Source organism: Anser anser (assembly GCF_964211835.1).
Source record: "Anser anser genome assembly, chromosome: 9".
NCBI lineage: Eukaryota > Metazoa > Chordata > Aves > Anseriformes > Anatidae > Anser > Anser anser.
In genome coordinates, this window is record NC_139729.1 from 28,724,592 (window position 1) to 28,738,664 (window position 14,073).

Genomic DNA, 14,073 nt, shown 5'->3' on the forward strand with positions numbered 1-14,073 from the left:
CAGTGAGCAACTGAGAGGAAGTCAGTGCCTCTGTGCATCAGCAAACACGTGAGCATTGTGCTGGGAAGAAGCAAGAAACAGAAGAGTAACTCCAGCTCCAGGGTCTTACATTCTGACTATCAAACTTGTAAGGATGCTGCACCATCGTTCCCATTGGGAAGATTACACATCCATGTAATTCAGTCCATCTGGGCCGCGCAGACACAGCCTTCTGGTGGTGCCTGCAAGCACAGGACGTCGTGTTTGGCCAGGGCAATGGGAAGGAGCCCGTGAATCCGAGCCATCTGCTGCAGCATGTGGGGGAAAGAGGACACCCAAGGAGTGCTGCAGTCACAGCTCTGCTCCCACATGGGTTTCCTTCAGAGAACCAGGTTGGCACTTGGTGAGAAGGTTGCATGATTTTTTATTGCATCTCAACACACATGCTGATGTCTGCATTGCTGCATAAGAGTTGGTCATGGATTTATCTAAGAGCCAGATCCTTACATTTACTTCACAAAACTGTAGCCATGAAAGCTACAGTGACAGTGAAGCTGAGTTATTACCTGTGAATAAGGAAATAAAAACCTTTTCCCAGGTGCCTGTGAGATCTGTGGAAATGTGGCAGGTTTCAGAGTGATGCAAGAACCAGGAGATTGCACATCTTTGGTAGAAACATTGCATTCTCTGCACGTATGTAATCTGCCCGGCCCGCCCAGAATTTGGTGCCAGCGTGTCAGATCGCAGTGGATGCCTGCAGTAACTGCATTGTTCCAGCTAGCTTTGTGCTTGCATTCATCCGGTACTGTCACAAATACAATTGCTCTAATTTACGAACAGGGAAATAAGAAACCTGAAATAAGCAAAGGCTATTTATAAACAGCTCCCCCTCCCTTCCTAAAAATGTTATCAACTACTTCATAATGTAACATCAAGCAGGAAACCTGGTGCCAGTTTCCAGCATTACACATACCACTGAGAAAGAAAGGAAGCTTTCCAAGCAGAAAGGGAGACCTCAAAATAGTGTGGGCCATGCAGAAACCCTCTCAGAGGGTTTCATGCCTCCTCCTGCTCCATCAGTAATGGTGAAAATACACACTCCAGTCTGTTAAGGCATAAATTTCCCTCTTTGTTCTGCCTTTGAGAGGACTGTCAGAGCAATCAGGTAGTGCTTGTACCAGCTCCACATTGAAACTTAAACACCTCTGAGATCTACTAATAACATTTTTCTGAAATGTCACAGTCTGGATCCTGGAGGAGGATGGAGCTCAGCTGACTGCAGGCAGATACAGAGAGTGCTACTCACAGAGAGATGATTGTGGACCAGCGTCTTTTCTAATAGCATGTAGTAAAGAAAGGAAGAAACAAAAAAATCTGCAGTCATTTGTACATATTTTTTTCCATGTTACTTACATGTTTAGCCTGACTTACAAATTTATGTTTCATTATTTTCTTTGTCATAAACAGTCCCATTTGTTACCCAGCCATTGTAAACCAGCACACAACAGAGGGCCTTGAAGTGCTGTTCTGAGCAAAATTTCTCTTTGTGTTTTTTTTTGAGTTTACCATGCCAGCCACATGGTAAGGAGAGAGATTGGGTTACAGCTCAAAAGCCACATTTGTAAGTCTTGGTTTTCATGTTTACTCCCTGGGGATTTCGCCTGTCTCCCTGCTCCTGAGCAGCAGGAGGGAGCCAGCCACACACTACCACACACCAGGGTCTTGCACTTTGAGAACAGGGTGTCTCGGTCCCATCACGCTTGTTGCAGTGGTAAAGCCTGATGTGTATCACACAATTAAGGCTTACCCCCCAACACACACACACCTCGACACACACACACACACACAAATTTCATTTCTGGGATTCCAACAAGGCCATCATACTAAATTGATTATAAAACTTACTTGCTGATTAGGCTCAGCAGGAACAGCTTTGCCTCTGTAAGGTCCCTCACTGGTTTCAGTGACATTATCCTGGCTTTATGCAAGCGTCAGGCGAACAGGACTTGGCCCCAACCTTGGCCCCAACAGGCACGGAGCTATCAAGTTATCTGTAGCACGAGTCTCATTTTTGGAGCAGTGCAATTTTCTCCATAATGATGTTGTCTTTGTTCCTCAGTTTCTGGCAGCAGAGTGGCTCACACATGATATTAGCAGATGGTGTGAGATGTACATGGAATTTGTGCCCAGAACGTTCCTTCCATTCTTCTTTCCAGACTGAAGAAGTGCAAATTCAAGCTAAAAGCATGTACTAACTACAACCCTTCTCCAAACAGGGCTACAGATAGTTAAAAGCAGGATCCGTTATAAACCTCTCAAATATTTCAGTCTTTCTGTCATAGTTTAACTACTCAGCACATACTCTTTTAGTCAGAAATGCAGGGAGTGCATGTCTGTAAAACCATACTCCTTGATGCCCTTATGTCAGCGCCTTTTCAGGATCAGCTGTTAACAAGCAGTATGCATTACAGGAAGACAGAAAACTTCCACAAATCTCTCCAGTAAGATGAGGCATCCATCTGTGGCCCATAAGTAACTGTTGTAGGCTTGGCAGACCTTGGTGAACTTTGCATAGACCAAGATAAGTGCACAGGCTTAAGTATCAGGCAGACAAAATGCCAGAACGGGCATGAATTCAGGAGCATGGACCTGTGCGCATTGCTCAGCCTCCAAAAAGAGGAGGCACTGGCCTGATGAATTCCACCTCTTCCCTATTTATGCTGCTGTGAGCTTAGACTAAACTGGTCTTCCAGCATGGCTGCTGCCAGAGAAAGTCTGGGAGCTAGTATTCTAACCACGTGCTTCAGTGTCTTCCTGAATAACCATTCACTTTGATCTGAAAATCTTACCTAGGGTAAGAAATGGCTTTCTGAAAAATCTTCTTATTCAGGGTTCTTCTTTTACTTCTAACATACGATTTTCCTTTCTGTATCCCTGAACTGAAGTGAGTCTCACTCAGAGTTGTTCCTGAGCTTGAAAACAAACACTGATGAAAGACTACTGCTTTTAGAGCACCTCAGCCTTCAGAGTTTATGTGAGCACCTATTTTTAAGATGTTCTGCTTTTGTCCCAAAGGACAGTTTTATTCCCACTCCACGAGCTTGTGTGGAAAAACAGCAGATCCAAAGACACAAAATTCTGTGGAAACTTGACACTAACACTTAGGACCCAAATTTAAACTCTGCATGTTGACCCCACATATCAGTAAGGGGAACAGTCCCATAACATATCAACAAGAAAGGTGCAATCAGTCCATGCTTTGGGACACACTGCTCCATGGAGAGCCAGGTCACTGCCTGCCCACCACCACTGTCCCTCTTCCTGTGGAGGCGCCATTCATAGTCACAAGCTGCCTCCTGCCGGTGGGTGCCCCAGCCTGCACAGAGGCTCTGTCGCTGAGTAACCCACTGCTTGGGCAGAGCTCCCACCAGGAGCAGGGATCTAACTGAGGTTAGATAAGGCCTCAGCCCCATCCTGCTCATTTGGGTAGTGCCTGGATCCTGAGGTGAAGCATGCAGCCTGTGGTGGAAGTTGCTCCACCTCATGCTGGGTGCCACAGCCGTGCTTGGAGCAACACCAGTACTGGCTTCACAACCAAATCCACCAACAGCCCCACTGCAGAGCTGGGTTCTAGCATCTGGCCCCATGCAAGGCTCGGTATCCCATGCAAAGTGGAGCCAGCAGGCGCAGCACTACCCTCCTGCTGAGGGACCGGCAGGCCAGCCCTGCCTGAAGCCCTCGCACCCCCAGCCAGAGCAGAAATGTGGTCCTGGGGTTTCCTGTGCCACAGACAAGTGCCGTGACTGCTGGGATGGCAGCTGAAAGCACATCCTGCACCTGCAAGGACCAGGACAGCTTCCTCAGGAGGCCAAGGTCGTAGGTCCCAGTGGGGATGAGGCTGGGCTCCGTGGTATGCACCCCACAGCTGTGCTGGCAGCTACAAGGCTCACGGGCACCTTAGTGTTTGATTTGAGGTTTAGGCACCTGTCTGCAATTCCGGGTGTTGATTCCATGCCTTGGAGTATGGGAGCACTCACCATTAGGACATCGTGGTTAAAGTCCCTAGAGAAGAGGACTTCAGTCATACACCAGATGCATGCTGTAGACCACAGTGGGCACAATCAAACCTTGTACCCCGTGAAGCTTTCTGTCATCAAAGGACTTCTCAGGCAGAACAGACTATGATTCTCCATGGACTCAGGAGGTTACTGCTATTTTATACAGTAAGATTAAAAGACTGGAGTAATCAAAATTTTTGATTTGTCTCTGTGTAGATTTAGAGTTTCCACTCAGAAGCTACTATCTCAAATGTAAATTCTGAAATTTCTTTTATTGGAAAGATATTACACCACATATTTAGAAACTGCTTCATTGCTACAGTTCCATGATGATGTTCTTCTCTTTCTAGCCAGTCTTGGAGAATTTGCTCCTTTTGCTCAATAACACAGGCAGAAGGGGCACTGACTACTTGCTTTTATTTGTGGAAGTCCTTCTATTCCAAAAGTATTCAAAATAATTTTCTTTTGTGCAAATGTACTTCCTTTTGCATACTGTGCTCTCTCTGATCAAAGACAGAAATCCATCTCTCTAGTCTTAAGCAGTCTTCAAGTTTTCAGATATTACTGCTCTCACAAAGTACGAAGGTCCGTCTCCCTGCATTCCCCTCTAGTGCTGCTGGCAGTTCAGAGCAGAGGGGGCAGCAGGCAAAAACACCACTTTGTGTCTCTGTCAATACAAAGCTATCAAAGTCATACTTTTATGTACACCTGCTTATACCTTCCACTGAAGAAAAAAAAAAAAGAATGCATAGTAGAGGCACATTTGTGCCAACCATGGAATTTATTTCCTTAGAAAGGTATTTTCCCTAAAGCCTAATAGAGATTGCAGCCCCAGATAACTCACATACTTTGTTCCAGTGTCAAGGAACATGCAATAGAAAGGGCTGCAGAAACACCACGGCAAGCCCCTGGAGTGAACACAGGTGATGGGCTAGCCAAGTTATCTCCCGTGTGCAGTGAAAGCAAAGGCAGAAGGAAAGAAAAGCTGAAAGGGAAAAATGTCATTTTTGTTACATTTTTATCATACTTGGGAAAAAAAAAGAAAAAAAAAAGACAAAAAAAAGAATTTATCATGTGGCTAAGAAAGCTAAGTTTGACGTAGTCTGCAATGCCTACCTAATGCAATGAAACAGTTTATACTAAAAGCTACCGATACCTCAGATCTTTCCTCTGTTACTTTCTTTTGAAGTTCAAATCCAAAAAGCTAATTTGACTTGGGTACCTTTATTTGCCCTTTCTTTCCCTTGAAGCAAACATAAGTTGTAAAATTCCCTGGTGGATTTCTTGCACCTTCACGAAGTTTATTCTCTCCTTTGCCCTCCTCCATATAACCAGACCCCTCTTCACACTTGGGTAAACCTAGAAAATCACTCAGAGTGGGAACCACGTGAACCAGTTCAGTGAACATCAGGTAATTGTACTGTGCCTTAGAGGTCTTTCCAAAGGTCAGATATTTCTGGGTAATTTTCCAGGTACTTTCTTTGTTAAATGAAAACACACTGAAATTGGGGAAAAAATGAGGTAGCTTTGTAGAAGTCTGTAATTGTACAAACAGCTGGGCTGGCACCTCTTGAGAAATCCCAGCCTGTGGATGAGAATGCCTGGCCACATGGCAGTGCTTTGGGGCTGAGCATCAAAGGCTCATACCTTCAAAATTTGTCTGTTTTTACAAAATTGGTATAGTTTACTGTTGCCCTGAGAATGGATGAGATTTTCAAATACACATTTCAGTAGATTCTTATAATTCTCAGCCACTTCCAAGCTTTTGGAAAAACAAACAATCAAACAAACAAAAACACGTCTCTAAACACAGACACACATGCACACCAAGTGGACAAACAAACAGCAGGGCTTCTAAACCTGGAGATCTGTGATTGCTTTCTGTGAGATCTCTCCAAAGTCTAAAGTTAAAGGTGAGTTGACACTGCAGCTTTTCCTTCCAGGCATTACAAATTTGTGTCTCTAACAAAGCAATAAGCTATGTGATAATAAATAGGAAATTAAAACATGGATTTAAATGAACTGAAACGTGTCGAAGCCTTGGGATGGTCACATAATCCCAACTTCCATGCACTGTTACCAAGTGACCCCTGAAGAACAAGGAACATCTACAGCTCTCCTCTGAAGCTTCACATGGTTTTCTGTGTACACCAGATGATTAATGCTGTCTATGTATGTAAGTGGCTTAGTGCTGAACAAAGGCTCCTCATGGTCATCTGAATTTTTGACAAGATACTGCAGCTCTTCCCAGGTTTCAAGTCTTTAAGGCATCATACTAGAAGTATTGGACAAAGCAGTCACCTACCACATACCAGATCAAATGCAGAAAAACTGATTTATTCACTACAGTTGCTCCAGATTCAAGTTGAAGATAAGGTTCATTGGTTTGCAGGGCACTTGGATGCTTGCTAGACATTTGTTGCTTTTGGAGTAGCTGTCAGAGGCAAGATGACTGGAAAAAGCTCAAGGATATCCTTCTGGGACATGCACTAAATGAGAACAAATCAAGACAAAGTATAGGTTTTTTTAAGTCCCTTCCAACCCAAAGCATTCTGTAATTCTACAGCAGTGTGTTGTTCCTTCCTCCTCCTGCCTGTGGCCTGGGGTTACTAAGATCTGCTGATTATTTCTAGAGTTTCCACAGAAAGTAACTTTTGCAAATTGTCATTATTGCATAAGGATCTGCACCTCTGCTGGGACAACTGGGGTAATGTTGCACAAATCAAGATAATGAAAGTGGCTTCTCAGCATCAAGGTTTTCTGGAGAACACAGACTGCCTCCAGTACTAGATACTTTTGAAAACATAAGGACATAAAATTTGTCAGAGGTCCGTGCAACCCAGCAGTGTCTCCAATAGTTGTCATTATCGGTTCCTCAGGGGGAGACAACTAAATTACTCAAGGCTGACTGTATTGCTTTAACCATATTCTTGCAAACTATTTCAAAGATTTCCAGTAGAGGCGCCGGACCTCAAAAATGTTTCCAATCTTCTGGACAGTATTCACTATTCCCAACATTTTGCAGACCATAAAAGAACAGAATCAACAATTACACATACGCAGCTCTCAAGAGGTTGTCTGGTTAAAAAAAAAAAAACAACTTGGCAATATCTTAGTAAATAGATCAATGGATTACCTCTGACGCCTTTTAAAAGTCTTAGCTACATCTACCAACTTCAATTTCTCAGCCATCAGGGTTGATTTACACAGAGATATCCACACTTAGCTGAGCAGTGCCAGTTTCACCTTCTTCTACTACTCTTGAGCTGAAAAACTCTGATTTTGGAGGTTTGTTACTCATCTGTTTGGCTGACAGCTGACGTGGAGACAGACCCTCCTGCACACCCTGTAAGGCACGGTTCTTCTGAGAAAAGACCTTCCTCAGGTGTCTCCGCAGCAAACACAGACACCAGGAACTGGTGGCATGTTGGTGCTGTGCCCCCTCCTGCTCCTGCTGCACCGCAGCTGCCTTGGGTGGCTCAGACACACGCGCAGCCAAGCGGCTCCTGGACACGTGCCGGTAGCAGCAGTGAGCATCAGTTCAAAGACAAGTTGTGCAAATCCCCATTTGAGATGTTTCAGGAACTTGACTTAATTAGGTAACTTTCACAGACACAGAATTTGCATAAAGTCGTGGATACCAACATATGGTCAATCCATCTTGCCCCATGGAACAGTCATACACTGTTCAGCACAACATGCTCTCTTCCTTCATGCCTGCTTTGATTTCTTGATGCAAGACAAGTTCCACTCCAACTGCATTTATGTTGTACTTGTGTTTGAAATGAAACATTTCAAACTTGCACATGCAGGTCTATTTTTAGTAATATCATATCTATAATAATAATAATTAAAAAAAAAAAGAACAACAACCAAAAAAAAGAACAACAACCAAAAAAAAGAACAAACCGTTTCAGTATTTTCAGACTGCAAAAGTTTTTTAGGTTTAGGGTCAAAACAGAGCCCAACTGGAGGAGGTCAGGTGGCAGTTCCTCCAAGGGTGGCTAAGCAGGCACCCTCAGGGCAACCCACAGGCTGGGCTGTTTTGGCAGGCAGTGCAGCATCTGTATGTAGCAGGGGAACATCTCCCTCACCTCTTCCTCTTTTCCTTCTCATCCTTCTCCTCTCCTCCACCCCCTTTTCCTCTCCCGTTTCTGTCCCTCTCCTCCAGTGGCAGCCCTGGCTTGGCACCGCCATGTGAGCATGCATTCCCTGTATAAGTACGGATGTCTTCAATGAATGATAAGTCAGTTTCTTCTGCTGAGGTGGATGCCAGGAGTTCTCTTCAGTATCAGTAATGTTTCATTCATGAGTTCGTCTGCTCCTGTGTGGAAGGAGCACAAAGCAACAAGCTGCCTGAAGACTGACAGCTCTTGAGGGAGAGCAGAACCAGACCCCAGAATTACTGCTGACCAGAGAACCTGCCTGAGTGGAAAGAGAGAGCATTAATTAGGATTAAAGGGAAGTAATGGCCTTAGTACAACATGACAGCTGTGCCAAATAGAATGCCACACTTTCTAGCTGCTGTCAGATCTCTGTGTTATACTTTGGGTATTGGCCAAATCATGCTGGCTGTATAATTCCTCTGTTACCGTAAGTCACTGGAGAAGGGCAGAATTGTCTATATTTAGGCCACCAGATCCTCTGTGTTAATCTTTATTCCCTCTTTGTTTTAGTACTCTGCTTGCTATTTTTACCTTGCATATTCTGCAGCAGGTCCAAATACTTGAAGAAGGCAGGCCAGCATTTCCGCAGAAGAATTTAATGGACATGACTCTGGTTTGTTTTCCATTTACTTCTTTTTTCCTTTCTTCATGTGCAGGTTTTCCTACAATAAAGGCTCCAAACAGAAAACAGCAGATCTGAAATGGAAAGCCAATGATAAATCAAATGGCAGCAGAAAAGAAGGTAACATTTGTAATGCAGTTTTGCCTAGAGTTTCAGTGGCAGCTGCACGTATTTAAGATTATGAAGGTACATTTGAAAAAGCAAGCAGAAGATTAGTGGATGACAGACGCAAATCCTAAAAGCACTGTTGCCAGACTGAGACAAGAGAAATACTTGCTGCACACCTTCATTTTCCATCAGCCAGGTCCCTGCCTTGATCACAGTCAGTAGGACCACATCCAGCCAGGAAAACCACTTGCTGAGTAAAAAGGGTGGTAAAACCTGGTACTAGGTAATTAGGACAGTCATATATTTGTCATTGTAAATCAGTGTTATTGCTAAACATCTGATCTCTACGTGATGTAAAACATTGGCTGAACAACAATATTAATTGTTATTTTCCATTACTGTAACCTTCAGGAGTTTTGGTTTGCGTTATTCATTCAATCTGAACAAAAAAAACCTGGGACCGATCTTCCAGTGCATTGCACAGCTCCTCAAGGTGCATTCTTTCTGGTGGGACTGAGCCTAACTTGCTGCCCCCGCTCTGAAATGACAACAGGGCCCAGGCACACCTGGGGAAGGACTGGAGGCTGCAGCAGGACAAGGGCAGCTTCACTCTGGCTCTGCACATTGCTGCTGGACCACCTCTGCCTTGGCTCTGTCCTGACCATTCCCCTGCTTCCTCCAAATTTCCTCAGAAGGAACCTGATCTGAGAGGCACATTTTTCATTTCCTCCAAGCTTCCCTCGTTTGGGAACTTGAACATGGTGGCACAGCACATGTCGTTCTCCCCTGACATCCTTGAGAGCACCTTGGAGTTCCGGGAGTTCCTGCCCAGATTTCCTTCTGTTTGTCCTGATTTCTATCTGCTTTCCACTGGGGTTGGGAGAGTAAGAAATAGAGGTGAATTCAGAGGAAGAACAGTTGTGAGAACAGTCTTGAGCTGTCTCCCCTCACAGCCAGCGCAGGGATCTGCATGGAATGGTGTTGTGCACGTTGTCTTCCCTCACCACCTTTTGTCTTCCCAGATATTGCTGTTGGGGACACGCTGCAGCTGCAGCTGCACCCCACCGCAGCACAACTTCAGTTTGTTGCCTGAGGAGCAGAGGGATGCAGAGCCAAGCACTCAGTGCTGCTTGGCTGGCCCAGGGACCAGCAGACTTCATCATGCACCCAGATCGGGAGAGCACAGAGCTTTGGGCACCCTGCAGCCCCAGGTGGCCGTGCTGCTTGATGCTAGCCCTTTGCACCCTCCTCCCATGCAGTGGGGCCATCCTGAGCTCCCCAAAGCCCGAGGGGCTGATGGCAGCTCACCCCAACTCCCTGGGCAGAAGCTCCATCACTGGCTGCACTCATGGGCCACTTGCATCCTTTCACTTTGTGCTAAGGACCAGGCGCTGAGCAAGGGCACTGATGCCTGCAGCTCTCCTGCAGAGGGCTGAGACACCAGCCACACTTGGCTGCTGCTCCAGGAGGGTATGCAGTCATCCTCCCGCTCCCACCATAGCTTGAGTATAAAGGAAGCCCACGTATACAGTCATGCCAGCAAGACCAGCAGGTCCACCACCGGGATGCCGCTGAGGAGCATCCCTGCTCAGGAAAGCAGTGCAGTGGTAGAGGGTTTAATGGAAAGTGCCTTAAGGTTGTCCTCCTGCAGCATGAAACCCGCCAGCCTTTGGAAGTCAGTCTGAAGATTTTCAGTACTCATTGAAACACGCAGGTCACAAAGTACATTACAGTACAGTAATTTGAACATATCTGCTTTTTCACTTAATACAGGCAACTGTTGTTTCAGTGTCCCCTCAGGACATTAAGTTCTCCAGAAAAGGGCCCAGGAACAAAGAATATCTTTTGAAGGCTCTCATTACTTCTCTGCCATATTTATCATATCTGATAAGCTTATCTGTGAAATACCAAAAAGAGATGTTTATCTCCTCTTTTACAAATAACTTAGGCTAAAGTTACTTTGATACAAACCTTTTGCAATTCCTTTCTGTAAAGAACTACTTAAGTGCTACCCTTGATGAAATACTAGCATAATGTTTCACCTCTGTCTCATTTTGTCTCTAACGAAGACTACTTTTTGTACCAGCTCTACCCTTATATAATTACTGTGGGTTTTTGATTTCAGCAAGCAGTTAGAATTTTATTTACTTTTTACTGCGGTTACAGTTTCACATGCATTTCTCTTTGAAATCAATGAAACATCAGGTATATTTTACATGAAAGAAATATTTGTGTGTTGTTTTCATGCAGTGCAAAAGGCATTTCATGGATTCAGGATTTGTCTAAGTCCTGCGTATTTTATTTCCTGACAATACTCCAAAGTAGATGGGAAATTAACAACTGTGCCTTAGGAACTGTAACTCTCATAGGCTGGACGGTAGGTCATGGCATGTAGCCACATGCTATCACACAGCACCACACTGACCCTATACTGAACCATACTCCCAGTGCCACAGAACATTAATTCTGACTTATCCATGACAGTGAGCAATTTTCCAGTGATAGGGCAGACTTAGTGATCTTAGACAGGCAGGGTCTAACAAGGTGAGAGATGAGTCCTGTTGAAATCTTTCAAGCATGAATGAAAGAGGATCTATCTATGAAAAGTCAGCATCCAAAGGCTCTGACCAAGCAGGCTGGCTAGGGCTACAGCGTCTGCAGTCAGCAACAAAGAGGTTCCCGCAGGAGCACAGCCCTGCTGTGCCACGAACCTTCTTGTGGGGCTTGTCAGGACACATCTTCAGCCTTATGCACACTATTTCGCAGAGTCAACCTGGCACATCGATCCAGTGCGTGTATCCTTATGCAGAAGGAGCTGGAGCCACCTCCAAGCTGGAAGGACCAGAACATGTGGTCTGTATAGACTCATGCCTCAGGGCAGCTTTGCCTCGGGGCACGCAGGCTTGTATGTCTGATCCTGGCATGTCAGAGCATCACTATCAGTGCCTGCAGTTGGGCACCTTGCACGCTGCCTGCTGGCAGAAGCCAGCTTACCATGCTCGTGGTGCACCTTGACGGAGTGGTGCAGCGCAAGCAGGACCAGCAGCAGTCTGCATCTACCGCATTTGCTAGACTTAGTTCACTGGCTATTGTGGTCTTTGCCCTATTCATTAATATGCAGGAGGAACTGCACATAATGGGCAAAAAAAGAAAAAAACTCAATAGCATTGCCAGTAAGTATCTATACTGTCCTACAAAACTTGTATTAGACCAGTCTAGGATAAGCTTATCATGTCTTAGATCTCCATGTTGCTCATTCCAATGCAGGATCTCAGGCTAACCACAGAAGAGAGAGAAATAGCTGACACAAAGCACAGGAAGAATTTTAAGCATTCACTACTAAAATACATTATATATTAAAAATGCTGTCAGAGTTTACTGCTGAAGTCAAGAGCACCACCAGATTTAGGCTTTGTTCTATATTTCATGCTGAGTTCAACAATAATATTTAATCACCAGAATTCAGTTTGAAAGTTCAGAAATTTTTAAGTCTCAAAAACAGTTTAAAATGACTCCCTAACACACAGCGCCTTTCACAACACTCAGAACACACTGGGATTATTGCTGCAAACTCGTGGACTCAGAACGCAACTGTGAAGCCCATTGTGCAGGAGAGGTTTGTGAAAGCGGGCGTCTGTTAGGAGGCCTAGATGGAGTGGCTGGCGTGCAGCCACCCCGGGCTGTTCTCACCCAGCTGGGGCTAAGCCCAGCACAGAGAGCAGGAGCCACGGCTCCGGCCTCTCCTGGCCAGGCCTCGTGGCCCCGTGGCACCTGGTACCGTGCAGCCCAGCCCGGCTGGAGGCTGCTGGCTGGCAGGAGCTGCTCTGCTGGGGGGCTCAGCACAGGCACGGCCGCAGTCTGGGGACCCTCACCCTCCACCAGCCCTGGAGAGGGGCAGTGTCTGAGGTCAGCACGTCATGCTGACTGCCAACGGTGGTTCTGCTCGCTGGTCAGCGCTGCCATCCCCCCGGAACACTGTTGCATCTCATTACTATGTGGGCACCACTCCCTGCTCCATGCAGCCCACCAGGATGGACCCAGGGCCTTTCAGAAATTGTCCTTGTTTAGCTTGTTTATTAAATAGAACAAAAGTCTGAAGCACTGGGGAGCAGGGGAAGGAAGAAGTTTGGGTTTCTTCCCTTGTCTTAGAAGTATTTAAGGAATGCTAAGCCTGTCTCGATTTGCTATAGGGTCTCCTGGGGCCCTCACAGATGTTACTTTTCCCACTGCTTCCTCAGTAGTTGTACAGACTTTCAGGACCAGAATTTCTCATCTAGAATACAAAACAGCAAAACCCCATTCTTTCCTGCAATAGTTAAGTCTGGTCTCATTCATTTATCACTGCAGTAGTCCTCAGAATCACAAAGCCCATCTCCTTCCTCCCTCCTCACAAGCCTCGAGTGAGGCCAGCGGATGCCCAGGAGCAGCGGCTCAGCCCGGCAGCGGTGCTACCAGCAGCTGCAACACTGCACCCCAAGGGACCCAGTGAAGCTGACCAGGAAGAGTCAGAAAGCAAGTCTGTCTGAAGGCTGTCACTCAGAAAGACAAGTAAGTCTGTCTCATAGATTTGCAAAGCCCCTGGAAATGCAAGTGCAGGTTACCAGCTAAAAAGACCCATGATATGAAATACTTTAAGTTATTCAAAGTGAAGAATAAAATAAAGTAATACCAATAATGAATACTTGCATTTTAAAAAATCAGTACATATATCATCCGCCAGGAAAGCTGCCATATCCTCCAGAACAGACTGTTTCTGAAAAGACCATAACCTGTTAGCTGCTGTCACCACTGACACCTGAGACAGCAAACAACAGCTAATCCTTACATGGTCTTTGTGCTAATGACTAAACCAAGAAACCAAGATAACTGGCATCCCTGGCAAACTTCCCATTTAATTCAATTAACTCTAAGCAGGCCTGTGCTGATTGAACCGGTCAGCATAAGAACGAGCCAGAAGCCAGACCCCTGGCTTGTGACATTAACGAACAAGGAGGATTTGAGTGATACGCTCTGGCACAGTTGCCAGCAGTCTACCCTGTTGCTCCTGAACTGCCCAGGATCCTCAACAGGCTTCTGCTCAGAAACTAGTATTTGGGGCAATTTGCCCCCAGCAAGTGCAAGATGAAAATTGGCATAGGTT

At 45.6% G+C, this 14,073-nt stretch overlaps 1 long non-coding RNA gene across 5 annotated transcripts in view; it reads right to left on the reverse strand.

Moving 5' to 3' along the window:
- Nucleotides 1-4,290: 4,290 nt before the first annotated feature.
- The window catches only part of LOC310904173, a 65,419-nt gene continuing 55,636 nt past the window's right edge, over nt 4,291-14,073 (reverse strand). For 4 of the 5 annotated variants that reach the window (XR_014588096.1, XR_014588098.1, XR_014588099.1 and 1 more), the window contains 2 exons: nt 8,735-8,899; nt 4,291-8,462 (listed from right to left, as the gene is read on the reverse strand). This is a non-coding gene — a long non-coding RNA (uncharacterized lncRNA). The remainder of the gene's footprint in view (nt 8,463-8,734; nt 8,900-14,073) is intronic. The other variant, XR_014588097.1, reaches the window with a different exon arrangement.